At 45.6% G+C, this 15,132-nt stretch overlaps 1 long non-coding RNA gene across 1 annotated transcript in view; it reads left to right on the top strand.

Moving 5' to 3' along the window:
* Nucleotides 1-9,626, top strand: part of LOC138641362 (uncharacterized) — a 141,223-nt gene extending 131,597 nt beyond the window's left edge. Inside the window, exon 3 of the long non-coding RNA XR_011313790.1 lies at nt 9,581-9,626. This is a non-coding gene — a long non-coding RNA (uncharacterized lncRNA). The remainder of the gene's footprint in view (nt 1-9,580) is intronic.
* Nucleotides 9,627-15,132: the final 5,506 nt, after the last annotated feature.

Here is a 15,132-nt window from a genome sequence, read left to right as displayed (position 1 = left end):
CAGAGGAAGAGGAAAGCCTTGATGACAGTCAGCGATTGTCTGGTCAGGGCAGTGTACATGACGAGGTACCGGGCGAAGAGGAGGTGGAGGATGAGGAGGATGATGGGGATGAGTATATTTTTAATGAGGAAGCTTTCCCGGGGGCACGGGAAATTGGTGGCGTGGCAAGGCCGGGTTCTGGTTTTTTGAGGGACACAAGTGACGTAGATTTGCCTGCAACTGCCCCTCAACCAAGCACAACCGCAGATTTGACAACGGGAACTTTGGCCCACATGGCGGATTATGCCTTGCGTATCCTCAAAAGGGACACACGCATTACAAAAATGATGAACGATGACGATTACTGGTTGGCCTGCCTCCTTGATCCTCGCTATAAAGGCAAATTGCAAAATATTATGCCACATGAGAACTTGGAACTAATATTAGCAACAAAACAATCAACTCTTGTTGACCGTTTGCTTCTGGCATTCCCTGCACACAGCGCCCGTGATCGTTCTCACACGAGCTCCAGGGGCCAGCAGACCAGAGGTGTTAGAGGGGCAGAAATCAGAAGTGGCGTTGGACAGAGGGGTTTTCTGACCAGGTTGTGGAGTGATTTTTCTATGACCGCAGACAGGACAGGTACTGCAGCATCAATTCAAAGTGACAGGAGACAACATTTGTCCAGTATGGTTACAAACTATTTTTCATCCCTTATCGACGTTCTCCCTCAACCGTCATTCCCATTTGATTACTGGGCATCCAAATTAGACACCTGGCCAGAATTGGCAGAATATGCATTGCAGGAGCTTGCTTGCCCGGCAGCTAGTGTCCTATCAGAAAGAGTATTCAGTGCTGCAGGTTCAATACTAACAGAAAAAAGGACTCGTCTGGCTACCCAAAATGTAGATGATCTAACCTTCATTAAAATGAACCACAACTGGATTTCAAAATCTTTTGCCCCACCCTGCCCGGCTGACACCTAGCTTTCCTATGAAAAGGTCTTGCCTGTGGACTATTCTGAATGACTTTTCCAATCTCGTAATTTTCTTCACCTGATTGTCCAGCATACGACATGTTTCCACCTCACGAAATGGCCAAACTCCCCACACGGGGCCGTGCTATCGCCACTTTGCGCTTGGACCCTTGAGAGTGCTGTTTGTCTGAAGAGGTGGGTGTGGCCGCTTTTGGTCGACGGCACTGCCACTGGGTCCCTCATAGTACAATAAAGTGTCTCTGGCGGTGGTGGTGCGCACCCAACGTCAGACACACCGTTGTAATATGAGGGGCCCTGTGCCTGTACCGCCGGCCACAAGACAGTTCCCCCCCCCAGCTCAAACAGTGCTCTACCACTAGCAAAATTATCTCTCACAGCTTCACCAATGTGTAGTCTAGCCGCTGACATCCTTCAATGCCTGGCACTGACAATACCATTGTTTTGACATTTTTGTTATGTTAGGCCTTCGAAGCCTGTCTGCGGTCCCTTCTTTCTACAACTACTACACTGACCAGGCCACTGCTGGCCGTGTTACCCTGGAACCAATTTAAAAGTGCCTACAGTCAGCCCAATTTTGTTATGTTAGGCCTTCGAAGACTGTCTGCCGTCACTCCTTCCACTAGACTTCCACTGACCATACACTGCTGCCCATGTACCCCTGGAACCAATTTAAAGTGCCTACAGCCAGCCCAATTTTGTTATGTTAGGCCTTCGAAGCCTGTCTGCGGTCACTCCTTCCACTAGACTTCCACTGACCAGACCACTGCTGCCCGTGTACCCCTGGAACCAATTTAAAAGTGCCTACAGCCAGCCCAAGTTTGTTATGTTAGGCCTTGGAAGCCTGTCTGCGGTCACTCCTTCCACTAGACTTCCACTGACCAGACCACTGCTGCCCGTGTACCCCTGGAACCAATTTAAAAGTGCCTACAGCCAGCCCAAGTTTGTTATGTTAGGCCTTGGAAGCCTGTCTGCGGTCACTCCTTCCACTAGACTTCCACTGACCAGACCACTGCTGCCCGTGTACCCCTGGAACCAATTTAAAAGTGCCTACAGCCAGCCCAAGTTTGTTATGTTAGGCCTTCTAAGCCTGTCTGCGGTCCATTCTTTCAACTACTACTACACTGACCAGGTCACTGCTGCCCGTGTACCCCTGGAACCAATTTAAAATTGCCTACAGCCAGCCCAATTTTTTTATTTTAGGCCTTCGATGCCTGTCTGCGGTCCATTCTTTCAACTACTACTACACTGACCAGGTCACTGCTGTCCGTGTACCCCTGGAACCAATTTAAAATTGCCTACAGCCATGTGTTATTATTTTAGGCCTTCGATGCCTGTCTGCGGTCACTCCTTCCACTAGGCCTCCACTGACCACACCACTGCTGTCCGTGTACCCCTGGAACCAATTTAAAATTGCCTACAGCCAGCCCAATTTTTTTATTTTAGGCCTTCGATGCCTGTCTGCGGTCCATTCTTTCAACTACTACTACACTGACCAGGTCACTGCTGCCCGTGTACCCCTGGAACCAATTTAAAATTGCCTACAGCCATGTGTTATTATTTTAGGCCTTCGATGCCTGTCTGCGGTCACTCCTTCCACTAGGCCTCCACTGACCACACCACTGCTGTCCGTGTACCCCTGGAACCAATTTAAAATTGCCTACAGCCATGTGTTATTATTTTAGGCATTCGATGCCTGTCTGCGGTCCATTTTTTCAACTACTACTACACTGACCAGGTCACTGCTGCCCGTGTACCCCTGGAACCAATTTAAAATTGCCTACAGCCATGTGTTATTATTTTAGGCCTTCGATGCCTGTCTGCGGTCACTCCTTCCACTAGGCCTCCACTGACCACACCACTGCTGTCCGTGTACCCCTGGAACCAATTTAAAATTGCCTACAGCCAGCCCAATTTTTTTATTTTAGGCCTTCGATGCCTGTCTGCGGTCCATTCTTTCAACTACTACTACACTGACCAGGTCACTGCTGCCCGTGTACCCCTGGAACCAATTTAAAATTGCCTACAGCCATGTGTTATTATTTTAGGCATTCGATGCCTGTCTGCGGTCCATTTTTTCAACTACTACTACACTGACCAGGTCACTGCTGCCCGTGTACCCCGGGAACCAATTTAAAATTGCCTACAGCCATGTGTTATTATTTTAGGCCTTCGATGCCTGTCTGCGGTCACTCCTTCCACTAGGCCTCCACTGACCACACCACTGCTGTCCGTGTACCCCTGGAACCAATTTAAAATTGCCTACAGCCATGTGTTATTATTTTAGGCCTTCGATGCCTGTCTGCGGTCACTCCTTCCACTAGGCCTCCACTGACCACACCACTGCTGTCCGTGTACCCCTGGAACCAATTTAAAATTGCCTACAGCCATGTGTTATTATTTTAGGCATTCGATGCCTGTCTGCGGTCCATTTTTTCAACTACTACTACACTGACCAGGTCACTGCTGCCCGTGTACCCCTGGAACCAATTTAAAATTGCCTACAGCCATGTGTTATTATTTTAGGCCTTCGATGCCTGTCTGCGGTCACTCCTTCCACTAGGCCTCCACTGACCACACCACTGCTGTCCGTGTACCCCTGGAACCAATTTAAAATTGCCTACAGCCATGTGTTATTATTTTAGGCATTCGATGCCTGTCTGCGGTCCATTTTTTCAACTACTACTACACTGACCAGGTCACTGCTGCCCGTGTACCCCTGGAACCAATTTAAAATTGCCTACAGCCATGTGTTATTATTTTAGGCCTTCGATGCCTGTCTGCGGTCACTCCTTCCACTAGGCCTCCACTGACCACACCACTGCTGTCCGTGTACCCCTGGAACCAATTTAAAATTGCCTACAGCCATGTGTTATTATTTTAGGCCTTCGATGCCTGTCTGCGGTCACTCCTTCCACTAGGCCTCCACTGACCACACCACTGCTGTCCGTGTACCCCTGGAACCAATTTAAAATTGCCTACAGCCATGTGTTATTATTTTAGGCCTTCGATGCCTGTCTGCGGTCACTCCTTCCACTAGGCCTCCACTGACCACACCACTGCTGTCCGTGTACCCCTGGAACCAATTTAAAATTGCCTACAGCCATGTGTTATTATTTTAGGCCTTCGATGCCTGTCTGCGGTCACTCCTTCCACTAGGCCTCCACTGACCACACCACTGCTGTCCGTGTACCCCTGGAACCAATTTAAAATTGCCTACAGCCATGTGTTATTATTTTAGGCCTTCGATGCCTGTCTGCGGTCACTCCTTCCACTAGGCCTCCACTGACCACACCACTGCTGTCCGTGTACCCCTGGAACCAATTTAAAATTGCCTACAGCCATGTGTTATTATTTTAGGCCTTCGATGCCTGTCTGCGGTCACTCCTTCCACTAGGCCTCCACTGACCACACCACTGCTGTCCGTGTACCCCTGGAACCAATTTAAAATTGCCTACAGCCATGTGTTATTATTTTAGGCCTTCGATGCCTGTCTGCGGTCACTCCTTCCACTAGGCCTCCACTGACCACACCACTGCTGTCCGTGTACCCCTGGAACCAATTTAAAATTGCCTACAGCCATGTGTTATTATTTTAGGCCTTCGATGCCTGTCTGCGGTCACTCCTTCCACTAGGCCTCCACTGACCACACCACTGCTGTCCGTGTACCCCTGGAACCAATTTAAAATTGCCTACAGCCATGTGTTATTATTTTAGGCCTTCGATGCCTGTCTGCGGTCCATTCTTTCAACTACTACTACACTGACCAGGGCACTGCTGGCCGTGTACCCCTGGAACCAACATCAGAAAATATAAAAATAAGTATTTTGCTTATAAAAAAGAAAATACTGGTGAGATATCAAATGCAGACATTTTAACATTAAAAACAAACACACAACTAAAATCTGGTACAGTACTAAAAATGGCCACCAGCTACAATTACTTTCTCCTGCAAGTAGTTAACTGAAAGTTTTTTTAAATTGAAAACACACATATGGCATCCACCGAGTGTTGTCCTGTCGCGTCTTCTTTATATTATTGCCGAGAAGATGCAAAATAATGAAAATAATAAAATCATTAATTACCAAAATAATAGAGAAAGTCAACACCACATTGCAAATAAACATTCATTCCAAATAAAGAAGCAGGGCGCGTCCGAGGGTGAGTATATACCTAATAAGAATATAATCACCCTCGGACGCGCAATGCTTATTTCCAACAGCCTTCCTTCCTAAGAATCAGCCCTTCCGTCGTGTAGAGAGACGTTGTGTTACACTCCAAGGTGTTCCCCAGGTTGCCTTTCCTGAGCTTCGATCTTCCGGCTCTCGTTTAGTAGTTCTTGGAAACTACTCTGCATTAGGCCTTCAAATTGGGTATGGGGTGTAGAGAGATGGTGTGTTCCACTCCAAGGTGTTCCCCAGGTTGCCTTTCCTGAGCTTCGATCTTCCGGCTCTCGTTTAGTAGTTGTTGGAAACTACGCTGCATTAGGCCTTCAAATTGGGTATGGGGTGTAGCGAGAGGGTGTGTTACACTCCAAGGTGTTCCCCAGGTTGCCTTTCCTGAGCTTCGATCTTCCGGCTCTCGTTTAGTAGTTCTTGGAAACTACACTGCATTAGGCCTTCAAATTGGGTATGGGGTGTAGAGAGAGGGTGTGTTACACTCCAAGGTGTTCCCCAGGTTGCCTTTCCTGAGCTTCGATCTTCCGGCTCTCGTTTAGTAGTTCTTGGAAACTACACTGCATTAGGCCTTCAAATTGGGTATGGGGTGTAGAGAGAGGGTGTGTTACACTCCAAGGTGTTCCCCAGGTTGCCTTTCCTGAGCTTCGATATTCCGGCTCTCGTTTAGTAGTTGTCGGAAACTACGCTGCATTAGGCCTACAAATTGGGTATGGGGCGTAGAGAGAGGGTGTGTTACACTCCAAGGTGTTCCCCAGGTTGCCTTTCCTGAGCTTCGATATTCCGGCTCTCGTTTAGTAGTTGTCGGAAACTACGCTGCATTAGGCCTACAAATTGGGTATGGGGTGTAGAGAGAGGGTGTGTTACACTCCAAGGTGTTCCCCAGGTTGCCTTTCCTGAGCTTCGATCTTCATGCTCTCGTTTAGTAGTTGTCGGAAACTACGCTGCATTAGGCCTACAAATTGGGTATGGGGTGTAGAGAGAGGGTTTGTTACACTCCAAGGTGTTCCCCAGGTTGCCTTTCCTGAGCTTCGATCTTCCGGCTCTCGTTTAGTAGTTGTTGGAAACTACGCTGCATTAGGCCTTCAAATTGGGTATGGGGTGTAGCGAGAGGGTGTGTTACACTCCAAGGTGTTCCCCAGGTTGCCTTTCCTGAGCTTCGATCTTCCGGCTCTCGTTTAGTAGTTCTTGGAAACTACACTGCATTAGGCCTTCAAATTGGGTATGGGGTGTAGAGAGAGGGTGTGTTACACTCCAAGGTGTTCCCCAGGTTGCCTTTCCTGAGCTTCGATCTTCCGGCTCTCGTTTAGTAGTTCTTGGAAACTACACTGCATTAGGCCTTCAAATTGGGTATGGGGTGTAGAGAGAGGGTGTGTTACACTCCAAGGTGTTCCCCAGGTTGCCTTTCCTGAGCTTCGATATTCCGGCTCTCGTTTAGTAGTTGTCGGAAACTACGCTGCATTAGGCCTACAAATTGGGTATGGGGCGTAGAGAGAGGGTGTGTTACACTCCAAGGTGTTCCCCAGGTTGCCTTTCCTGAGCTTCGATATTCCGGCTCTCGTTTAGTAGTTGTCGGAAACTACGCTGCATTAGGCCTACAAATTGGGTATGGGGTGTAGAGAGAGGGTGTGTTACACTCCAAGGTGTTCCCCAGGTTGCCTTTCCTGAGCTTCGATCTTCATGCTCTCGTTTAGTAGTTGTCGGAAACTACGCTGCATTAGGCCTACAAATTGGGTATGGGGTGTAGAGAGAGGGTTTGTTACACTCCAAGGTGTTCCCCAGGTTGCCTTTCCTGAGCTTCGATCTTCCGGCTCTCGTTTAGTAGTTCTTGGAAACTACACTGCATTAGGCCTTCAAATTGGGTATGGGGTGTAGAGAGAGGGTGTGTTACACTCCAAGGTGTTCCCCAGGTTGCCTTTCCTGAGCTTCGATATTCCGGCTCTCGTTTAGTAGTTGTCGGAAACTACGCTGCATTAGGCCTACAAATTGGGTATGGGGTGTAGAGAGAGGGTGTGTTACACTCCAAGGTGTTCCCCAGGTTGCCTTTCCTGAGCTTCGATATTCCGGCTCTCGTTTAGTAGTTGTCGGAAACTACGCTGCATTAGGCCTACAAATTGGGTATGGGGTGTAGAGAGAGGGTGTGTTACACTCCAAGGTGTTCCCCAGGTTGCCTTTCCTGAGCTTCGATCTTCATGCTCTCGTTTAGTAGTTGTCGGAAACTACGCTGCATTAGGCCTACAAATTGGGTATGGGGTGTAGAGAGAGGGTTTGTTACACTCCAAGGTGTTCCCCAGGTTGCCTTTCCTGAGCTTCGATCTTCCGGCTCTCGTTTAGTAGTTGTTGGAAACTACGCTGCATTAGGCCTTCAAATTGGGTATGGGGTGTAGCGAGAGGGTGTGTTACACTCCAAGGTGTTCCCCAGGTTGCCTTTCCTGAGCTTCGATCTTCCGGCTCTCGTTTAGTAGTTCTTGGAAACTACACTGCATTAGACCTTCAAATTGGGTATGGGGTGTAGAGAGAGGGTGTGTTACACTCTAAGGTGTTCCCCAGGTTTCCTTGCCATTGCTTCGGTCTTCCGACTCTCGTTTAGTAGTTGTAGAAAAGTACACTGCATTAGGCCATACAAAATGGGTATGGGGTGGAGAGAGATGGTGTGTTACACTCCAAGGTGTTCCCCAGGTTGCCTTTCCTGAGCTTCTATCTTCAGGCTCTCATTAAATTGTGGTTAAATGGAACAACTGCATTTGGCGTACTAGTTGGTTTGGGGCCTACTATCGGTGTCTGCCACTCCTTGCTGTTCTCCTCCACTGAACAAAGCTGTGCCGCCTGTTTACTACGGTTGCCAATTTTGAACTGCATTTCGACTACTTACTGATTTGGCCCTACTCTCTGTGTCAGCCTCTCATTCCAGTTGTCCTCCACTGCAATGCCCCCTGGTTATTCCTGTGTTACCAATTTTGAACTGCATTTAGCCCACTTTCTTCTTTGGGCCTATATCTGTGTTTCCACTTCATCGTGCCCATTGCCCAGCCAGTGATAGATGAGTCTGCTGGTACATTGACCCATAACGCAACATTCCCCGTGCACGCTACACAACAACATTGTGACCCTGCTGAAAGTCAGGTTGCTCTTCCCGCATACCATACCACCTTACACGGGGACAAAGAGGAAGGTGCAGATGAAAGTGCAGGTTCCTTCATCAGGTGGGGGGAGGAATACTAGTTGGCGACGTCACTGGCACAGGGCCTCTCATAGTACGCAAAAGTGTTGCTGCCGGTGGGAGGCGCCCCCGCCGTGCAAACACACCGCTGTACTTTGAGGGGCCCTGTGCCAGTGCCAATGCCAACGAGTGGGCCCCCCCTGCTTGCTCAGGTTCACAGCACTTGCAAAGTTGAAATACTTACCTCTCCCTGCTCCACTGCCGTGACGTGGTCCAGATTTCCTGGGCCCACTAATTACTTGAACCAGCCCTACCCCCCACAACTTTAGCCAAATGACCCCCAATTTCAAATGCCTTCCAATTATTATAAGGTAAATTACGCTTGACAAGCTTCATTAAGAAGAATGGATGGTTTTGACATTAAAATGGCCACTCTAGGTGTTTTCCTGGCCCCCACTCACTGCCGACTATGCTGCCCCATTGACTTGCATTGGGTTTCGTGTTTCGGTCGATCCCGACTTTACGTCATAATCGGCCGATTTCACTCGACCCGACTTTGGACATAGTCGGGTTTCGCAAAACCCGGCTCGACTCTAAAAAGGTCAAGGTCGCTCAACTCTAGTGGTCAGTGTTGGGATCACATTGACTTTACACACTAACATATTTTAAACAGCATACACTATGCACACACACACATACACACATGCGCACACACATACACACTACATTCACTATACACACAGCATACAATTAAGGCTCACTACACAATGGCACATTGATATCTACAACCCCCCTGTAAAAATAGAAATAGCCACATTGTCGTCCTCATAAACTATTACATACGCAGAGTTCCCCATAAAAGCAGAATAGTGCACCCCTAAGACAATGACAGCTGCATTGATTTTAACAGCTCTGTATAGCTAACGTGCCCGTCTCCCTTTCTAGTAAAAACAGAAATAATTTTTTGAGATATTGCAATTTTTTTTAGATCCTAAGTGTAGACTGGAAACAGATGCCCTTAAAAAAAGACATTAGGAAGGATACGGTGCATGCCAGTTCAACACATCTGATTCAAACTATCTATGGTACATTAATGGGACAATTCTAAGAATGAAGACAATATGCTCCTCGGAAAAAAAATAGCGGAAGAGGGAGAAGCATTTAAAAAGAATTTTAAAGACCAAGTAAATTATCTCATAGATCAGCACAATTTACAGGAACCTCTGACCTGAATACCTCGAATAACCCCAAGAACCCTTCTCTTTGTTTTAGAATTCCAATGACTAAAGGATCAGAAGACAAGTCGGTGACAACAGGTTGACTGTCAGATTGATGAAGATAATTTGTTTGACAAAAAAGCAACATCAGATAATGAATGTTGAATGTCTTCCTTCAAAAAGCTGGATCGCTGGTGTTTGAGTGGATCGGTGAGTTTGTCTATGTTGGTTTGTGATATAGTATTATTTAAACCACTATCAAGGTTTTGACTTTAGCCCTGCCATCCAAAAGTGGTAAAACATGTCTATGCATCTAACACAAGCTTAAAGGAGTTTTCTGTTAATAAACTTTTTTAACACCATTGGCTTGATGTAGATAAAAAATAATAAAATCAGCTACCCCTACACTAGTAACAGCTTTCTGCCACTGCTCCGGGTTTTTCTTGGCAAGCTGCAGTGGTGATGTGATGTCATAACAAAAGCGCACAAGATTGTTGCAGACAGTCACTGGACTCAATTTTATGACGACTACTTCAAAATCATTGACTATAGCAGCAGAGAGCCGATGCTGTTACAGAGGTCAGTAAGTTTAGGAATTTCATCTATAATGAGCTGTCAAGGCTTAAAAATATTACTGTTAAACTCCATTAAGGCCCAATGGTTAGCATAGAACTGAACCCACAATAGGACTTAAAAAATTAGATCATGGTCTTCGCCCCACCACCTTAGGTGAAAATTAGCATATGTAGGGTTAAGATGACTCCCCATAGCAGTACCTATAAGCTGGTGATAAAAAAAGCCAATAAAAAAAGAAAAAAAATCCTGAACAGTATAGATTGCAAACCTTGTGTTATAAACCTGTTTTGGTCTGATATTCCCACTTACAATTTAATTATATGGATAAAGCTCTTTTCACACAGCATTTTTTGTTTCCAATAAATGTATAATTCAGAACTCATAAATTAAAAAAGCAGGTGACAGATGATATACAGTGACACATGTAAGCCACAGGACTCCATTGTAAAAAAAAATACCGACTGTACCATACTGTATATGGATTGTTTTCACTGGGTGCCGTTGCATGAAACAGCAGAACCGGTAGTTCTATTCTAAACAGTAAAAAAAGAAAAACTTTTGGTAACATCATCATTTTTATTGTTCTTAGATGTATCAGCTGATACCAACATCTACAACAGAAAAGGTAGAACTTGATTATATAATCTTATTTGTATGAACAATGTCCTCACATTTTGAGCTATAGGATCAATTTTAACTCCGGAAAACCTTCTACTTTGTATAGTGGGGCTTGGATTCCTGTGGTCTGTGTTTCTGACTTTAAAGCTAGACAGATGCACATAGCAGATCTTCAGTCAAGGCAAAGGCTGAGCTCGGAGCTTCAAAAAGAAAATAAGACTTGACTTGTCTGAAGTTTTTCACAGACCTCCTGATTAATGGACTCACTAGAAATTTGGCTTTTTTATTACTTTATCCTCTAGCAAAAAGTCTATGGCAAAGAAATTATATTTTAAATGTTACATATATTCTGTATGTTTTTCCTATTAAGTCAGTGCATTGCTGGACTGTATTTTGCATTCATTCTCTTTTTCTCTTTGAGTGTCCCAGGTGTTTGATCCCAACACTTACAGAGTAAACGTTGGCTTATATAGTCAGGTCATTAAATCACCGCTAATAAGCCTGCATGTAGTCAATTGGCGGTCGTATAACGGCATCAGTTGGCACAGCTAAAGGTGCCATTATTCCTCCTCAATAAATAGACAGTGGATATTATAATTCCCCTTAACAAAAAGCTGGGTCCTACTACAGCCTGACACTGGCCAAACATCCCCTACTTGCAAGAGGAATGGTGGCACCCAGCTGTCATTTACGCAAGAGATAAACTACTTCCCATAGACCCGTTTGGGCAAGGACCTTATGACCTTATGAGGTTAATCTGCAGGTTAATAGAGTTACTAGCGCCTGCACTTACCTTAACGCTGTAGGGAGAAAATTAGTTGTTACCGGTCTGAGAATACAGAGTGGCAACTCTAACTGCACCCCTGGCCCTGACTTACAGCAGACCCAATGCAGAGCCCGTGTCATTTAGGGACGAGGCGTGGTTACAGCAGCCGCTCTGTATTCTCAGAACCCGCACAGGCACCACCCCCGTGACTGAAACCGGAACGCTGCCAGGGAGAATAAAGTTAATTTTCTCCTCACAACGTTTGGATAAGTGCAGGCGCTGGGCAGGTTAGTAACGCTATTAAACTGCAGATTAACCCTATATCTGAAGGTTAATAGAATTTTTTTTCTGGTGACAGGTTGCCTTTAAGTATACAGAGGAAAGACTGTGAGCCTTTCAGATCGCAATTTTGATTGCTACGTTTATTCTTTGGAACCTAAATAAATTTGGACCCTAGACCAAACCCTTAGTTAACTTCAGACCCCAGATCAAATTTTTTAATAATTTCAGACTCCAGACCTTCAGATTAATTCAGACTTCAGACCAGATTTTTAAAAAATGCAGACCCTATCATCCAGCACCAGGATCCAGCACATTGGCTCCCAGAACTAAAGATGCGCCCGGGTGCGAGAAAGGTAAAGATTATTATTACAATATTACAGTAGTTACATTTATTATATTACCGATATTTACTGGAAAAATTCAATAAATAGCGGGCAAATGTACTTTAATACATACATCCTTTCTCTATCCAAAAACTTAAGTGCACTAACTTATTGATAAGCATATATACCATCTATGCAATGATTTAAGGACTGGACATAAATGTATGATTGGTGCGGCTCTGATCACCATTCACTAGAGTAAGGTGCGTTCACACCTCAGTATTTGGTCAGTATTATATATCAGTATTTGTAAGCCAAAACCAGAAGTGGAACAATCAGAGGAAAAGTATAATAGAAACATGTCACCACTTCTGTATTATCACCCACTCCTGGTTTTTATCTTACATACAGTGAGGTAAAATACCATCCAAATACTGAATGTGTGAACGTGGCCTATGGGTCAGTGGCATTTGATAAAGTCGTGTGAATTTTATATTGTTTATCCAAGCACAGTGATGCACATGTGAATATGGTTGTGCTTGTTATTCCAATTCATCCCATCTGTTGTTCAGTAGTTTTACCACTGGTCCACAGGACTAATGCTTAAAATAGAAAGACTTTTATCTGACTCTGTTCTAGCAGTGCAGGGAGCGGTGATCCCACCTGTTAGCTTCCTGTGTCTGTCTGATCATTTCTCCTTCCTGCTTCCAGACTTTGATTGCCACATCAACTGTGAGGCTGTCTAAAGTTCGCGGATGAGTGCTCCACTGAGACTTTCCAGTTACGTCAATGATATGTTCCACCCAAGGCTAGAGGCTGGAAGGAGGAACCATCAGATGCAATGATACAGGAAGCTTATGCTCATGTCACCGCTACCCGCACAGCCCCAGAGGAGTAAATAAATGTATTTGGAAAAATGATTATTTTTTAAGTGATATTTCAGTTGGCCAATAGTAAAAAAAATGCTCCGTATTTGAGGAGTTTTTGGAGGAGTCTTCAAGAGGTTATGAAGCCTATTGGAAGGGTTTTTTTTTCAGAAACCTTTTTTATTTCACAGTGCCTAGTTTGGAGCAGATTCCATCAGGATCCACTACAAAGAAGTAACTTGCACTTTTGCTTTCTCACCAACAGATGTTTTTGAAAACGTGAAGTGAAAGAAAAAGATGTCCATTCTTAACTCTGCTGCCCGACTAATTCATCTCTCTTCTCGCTACTCCTCTGCTTCCTCCTCTGCAAATCTCTTCACTGGCTCCCATTCCCTCAGTGTATCCAGTTCAAATTACTAATACTGACCTACAAAGCCATCCACAACCTGTTGTTTGGTCTCGAGTTCCCGCTTCTGCACAGGGGGAATCTCGAGCCATCTCCGCTGCGGTCTCCCATTCTTATCCAGCCGCAGTGGAGTCTGCTCAGCAGGGACCTCGGTCCCAGCGTCTTGCTCAGTCTCACTCTGTACAGAGAGTTACTGCTGCTTCTTCAGCTTTTGCCATTAAAGCCAGTGCTGGTCAGCAGCGAGCGGACTTCTCTGGGACTAAGTCTTTGTCTGCACACACTGAGCATGCCCAGGGCAAGATCTCCCGTTGGAGATCGAGGGTCATGTGCTCAGGCTCTGCAGCACTTTCCATTGGTCCTCTTGGCAGGTCTTGGAAGGGCAAAGTTTCTGTGGCCACTTCCTGTGCTGCAACTACAGTGGGGCAAAAAAGTATTTAGTCAGTCAGCAATAGTGCAAGTTCCACCACTTAAAAAGATGAGAGGCGTCTGTAATTTACATCATAGGTAGACCTCAACTATGGGAGACAAACTGAGAAAAAAAAATCCAGAAAATCACATTGTCTGTTTTTTTAACATTTTATTTGCATATTATGGTGGAAAATAAGTATTTGGTCAGAAACAAAATTTCATCTCAATACTTTGTAATATATCCTTTGTTGGCAATGACAGAGGTCAAACGTTTTCTGTAAGTCTTCACAAGGTTGCCACACACTGTTGTTGGTATGTTGGCCCATTCCTCCATGCAGATCTCCTCTAGAGCAGTGATGTTTTTGGCTTTTCGCTTGGCAACACGGACTTTCAACTCCCTCCAAAGGTTTTCTATAGGGTTGAGATCTGGAGACTGGCTAGGCCACTCCAGGACCTTGAAATGCTTCTTACGAAGCCACTCCTTCGTTGCCCTGGCGGTGTGCTTTGGATCATTGTCATGTTGAAAGACCCAGCCACGTTTCATCTTCAATGCCCTTACTGATGGAAGGAGGTTTGCACTCAAAATCTCACGATACATGGTCCCATTCATTCTTTCATGTACCCGGATCAGTCGTCCTGGCCCCTTTGCAGAGAAACAGCCCCAAAGCATGATGTTTCCACCACCATGATTTACAGTAGGTATGGTGTTTGATGGATGCAACTCAGTATTCTTTTTCCTCAAAACACGACAAGTTGTGTTTCTACCAAACAGTTCCAGTTTGGTTTCATCAGACCATAGGACATTCTCCCAAAACTCCTCTGGATCATCCAAATGCTCTCTAGCAAACTTCAGACGGGCCCGGACATGTACTGGCTTAAGCAGTGGGACACGTCTGGCACTGCAGGATCTGTGTCCATGGTGGCATAGTGTGTTACTTATGGTAGGCCTTGTTACATTGGTCCCAGCTCTCTGCAGTTCATTCACTAGGTCCCCCCGCGTGGTTTTGGGATTTTTGCTCACCGTTCTTGTGATCATTCTGACCCCACGGGGTGGGATTTTGCGTGGAGCCCCAGATCGAGGGAGATTATCAGTGGTCTTGTATGTCTTCCATTTTCTAATTATTGCTCCCACTGTTGATTTCTTCACTCCAAGCTGGTTGGCTATTGCAGATTCAGTCTTCCCAGCCTGGTGCAGGGCTACAATTTTGTTTCTGGTGTCCTTTGACAGCTCTTTGGTCTTCACCATAGTGGAGTTTGGAGTCAGTCTGTTTGAGGGTGTGCACAGGTGTCTTTTTATACTGATAACAAGTTTAAACAGGTGCCATTACTACAGGTAATGAGTGGAGGAAAGAGGGGACTCTT

The sequence above is a fragment of the Ranitomeya imitator genome, chromosome 6 (genome assembly GCF_032444005.1).
Source record: "Ranitomeya imitator isolate aRanImi1 chromosome 6, aRanImi1.pri, whole genome shotgun sequence".
Taxonomy (NCBI): domain Eukaryota; kingdom Metazoa; phylum Chordata; class Amphibia; order Anura; family Dendrobatidae; genus Ranitomeya; species Ranitomeya imitator.
Note: the sequence above shows the minus strand (reverse complement) of the source record. Positions and strands in the feature narration are given on the sequence as shown.